The 4,026-nt window shown below is 31.3% G+C and overlaps 1 pseudogene; it reads left to right on the forward strand.

Annotated features, from left to right (window-relative positions):
• Window positions 1–808: 808 nt before the first annotated feature.
• Window positions 809–1,203, forward strand: LOC121487803 (annotated as a pseudogene).
• The last annotated feature ends 2,823 nt before the right edge of the window (window positions 1,204–4,026 follow it).

Here is a 4,026-nt window from a genome sequence, read left to right on the forward strand (position 1 = left end):
CCATTAATGCCAATTATATGCTGCTTATTACAAGAGATGAAAACTTAAATATAAAGACAAGAGAATTTGGAAAGTAATGTAAATGAAAAAGGGTATAACATTGAAACAGTAACTAAAATAAACTTTATGTAGACTATGCCATCATCAAAAATAATACACAGACTTTAAGACAGGAAGCATTCTTGGAGGTAAAGAGAGGCATTTCATAATTATAAAAGGGTAAATTTATTAGGAATGCATAGCAATGTTAAATTTGTATGCACCTAATTATACAGGGTATAAAACAAAAACTGAAAGAATTAATAGATAAATAAAGCTACTATCACAATGAAAAATCTTTAACACAAAATTTCCAGAGAGTTATATAGGAAAAGCAGGCAAAAAGAATAAAAGCAGACTATGTGGAAAGAAAAATTAATAAACCTTGCCCTAATTGACAATATAGAGCATATACATAATATGAATATACATAAGTGTGCATAGAATATTTTTTAAAAATTTTATATGCTTGACTACATTTACATAAAACAATTTCAACAGATTTCAAATAATTAAAATATTATAGAATGTGTTTTCTGACTATAGTAGACTTAAGTTTAAATCAGTAACTAAAAAAATTAGAAAATTCCTTAAATCTAAAATTTAACCTTAAATTCCACATATGAGTAAAATCATATGGTATTTGTTTTTCTCTGACTTATTTTGCTAGCATAATTTTAAAAATAACCTATAAATAAAAGAATTGTCAATAAAATATTAGAAAATATTTTGAGATTTTCATTTAAAGTATAATGAAGCCCTTCCGGAGCAGCGAGCAGCAGCAGCCGTCTGCAGCCATGGCTCTGCGCTACCCCATGGCCGTGGGCCTCAACAAGGGCCACGAGGTGACGAAGAACGTGAGCAAGCCGAGCACAGCCGCCGCCGCGGGCGCCTCACCCAGCACACCACGTTCGTGCGGGACATGATCCGGGAGGTGTGCGGCTTCGCCCCGTACGAGCGGCGGGCCATGGAGCTGCTCAGGGTGTCCAAGGACAAGCGCGCCCTCAAGTTCATCAAGAAGCGGGTCGGGACGCACATCCGCGCCAAGAGGAAGAGAGAGGAGCTGAGCAACGTGCTGGCGGCCATGCGGAAAGCGGCCGCCAAGAAGGACTGACCCCCCTCCCCACCCCCGTAATAATAAAGCCTTCTCGGAAAAAAAAAAAATAAAGTATAATGAAAAGAGAATATATAAAATTTGTAGTATGGAGTTAAACCCATCTTTAAAGACAGTTCTTTTTAGTCCTCAAAGTATATATTTGAAGGCTTGAAAACTAATTAATGATTTATATGGATTTATCTGAAGAAGCTAGCGCAAAAGCAGTTATTTAAATCTACATAAGGTAGAATGAGAGAATAAAAGAATTTAATGAAATAAAAAAGAAAAATAGAGAAAATCAGCAAAACCAAAAGTTGTTTATTTCCAAATGGCAAAAATTGATAAATAGAAAGACTTACCAAAAAAAAAAAAAAAAAATAGAAAGGGACAACTGAATAATATTAGAAATAAATGAAGGGACATTGTAATAAAGCCTACAAAACATTAAAACATAATAAATATTATAAACATTTTTTGCCTCCCAAGTTAAAAGTTTAGATAAAATGAAATCAGAATCATATCTACAAAACATTTTTTCAAAAAAAAAAAACACAAAAGAACGAATGATTTCTGACTTATCATTCAGGCCAGCATAACCTTGGTACAAAACTTGATAAAATCAGAAGTTGCCAGTCAATCTTTGTTATAAATGTGGAGGGAGTATCTTAAAATACAATGTCAGATTCAGGAATGTCTATAAAATATAATACATTACTAGCTTATTGGACTTTTTACTGAAGCATATATTTGTTTAGTATTAAAAAATTAGCGAAATTCTAATTTTACAGTAGAAAACTTGCCAAACTCCATTTTAACTAAGGAATCAAAATTAATCTTACTTACTGGGACAGACTAACATCATGTATCTCCCATTGCATTGAGAAGGACACAATGGTATTCTCATCAAAAGTGCATAGGATGAGTCTCTCATCATGAGAGAATATTAGACCTCAGTTATGGAGCATTTTACAAAATAGTCAGAATTCTCCAAAAGTATCTAGGTCAAGAAAATAAAAAATGTAGGTGCATATGTAAATTAATATATACAAAAGAGACTTTAAATTCAATGCCATTAGGATTAGCAGTGTATTTCAGATTATTCATTGAATCTTATACTAGGAAAGGAAAAGCTAAAATCATTATTTGGACAATTGATGTGTCCAATTTAATATGCATTTAATGTGTGTTTTTTACTTGGTTTTATATAAGAATGTTTTTGTTCTTAGGAAATACAGATTGAACTTTTAGTGGTAAAGGAACATGATGTCTCCAACTTACTCTGGAATGATTCAGAAAAAAAGTATACATTTTAGAATAAGTGGGAGTAAAAGTGAGTAAGAGAATAATTGAATGGGAAAAAATATAAATGATGAGGTGAATCTCATTAAAGAGTATATGTAGGAGTTCCTTCGTTGTCCTTGCAACTTTTTGGTAAGTTTGAAATTTTAGAAAATGAGAGGTAAAAATATCAGTCAATATACCTCTCTTCATTAAAAGAATGAAAGAACAAAATCTCAAGATCACCTTAATACATAGAAAAAATTATTGATAAAAGTCAAATTTCACTCATAATAAAAGTTGTTTAAACTAGGAATGGATGAATTTTTTTAAATTGGTGAAGTCTATCTACAAATAATTGCCATTTTACTTAATAGTAAAATATAGAAATATTTCCCATGAAATGCCCATTGCCACTTCTAATCAACAATATAGAAGTTCCTAGCTAATGAAATAAATCAAGAAAGAGTAAACTAGGTAGAAGGGGTAGGGATCTGTGATTTCTCTGAATATACATTTTATATAGTTTTGATTTTGAGCCCTGTGTTTTTACAAATTAAAAAATAATTAACAAAGTTGGTGAAGAGAAGAGACTTGGCACTGAAGACAAGCCGAGCCAAATAAACTTAACTTTGTATCTCATTAAACACAAAGAAGAAAAAAATAATACATATAACTTTGGGATGCTGTATCTGACTATACATTATGAGAGGTATGTATTCTAAAGGATAAAAAGAATTGCAGAGAAATTATGAACTTTGCTTACATGGTTTGTTTTTGGTAATCCTATGGGTGTAGCAATTCTAAAATTATTTTTTATGTATTATAGGATTGAACAAATGAGTAATTATGTTAATGGTGTTGCAGGCAAAAAGGGAAACTATACAAATGACATGACAGTCAAAAACACAGAGATGGAATATAAAACCAAGAAGTAGATGAAGTTTCCCAGTGTGTAGTGACAGGAAAATAGGACTTTTAAGAGAGATGTGAGTAGTAACCAGAATCATACTTTAAATTATTGTGTTTGCCTTTGGACTGCAAATCTCAAGAATTAACAAGTATCTGTTGAGTCAATATGACTTAGTTTCAAGTGAAACTGATTTTGTTTAAAACTAAAAATGCCCAATGAAAAGTACTGAGTAGTATTTTATAAATACATATATATTTCTTAGAATTATTCTAAAATTTTGGGCTATGTAGTTAAAGTCTGGACAATCTTATGGGCTTTTGAAAAATACATTTTTCCCTATAAACTGGTAATCTTGAAACTGAACATTAGATGTAATGCAAGAGTCAGAATTGAGGTGTTCTAGGACCAAATTTATCTTGTAGACCTTAAGAATGTTCAAGTAGTCACATGGAGTGGCAACTTGTAATAATAACCCTTCCAATAATACAAATTTGTATATACAGTAGCATAATCAGAGATTATTAGTCCCTGTTCTTGGTAGTAGGCTCACCTGTGTCATTTCATTAGTCTCCTGATAAGATCACTGTGCATTTTATGTAATTAATTTTTTCTCCTTATAACATTATGGTAAAATTCTATATATGTTTATCGAAGTTATTTATTAACTAGAATTAGTCCTATAATTACATCTTTTATGGCT

The sequence above is a fragment of the Vulpes lagopus genome, chromosome 3, assembly GCF_018345385.1.
Source record: "Vulpes lagopus strain Blue_001 chromosome 3, ASM1834538v1, whole genome shotgun sequence".
In the NCBI taxonomy this organism is placed as follows: domain Eukaryota; kingdom Metazoa; phylum Chordata; class Mammalia; order Carnivora; family Canidae; genus Vulpes; species Vulpes lagopus.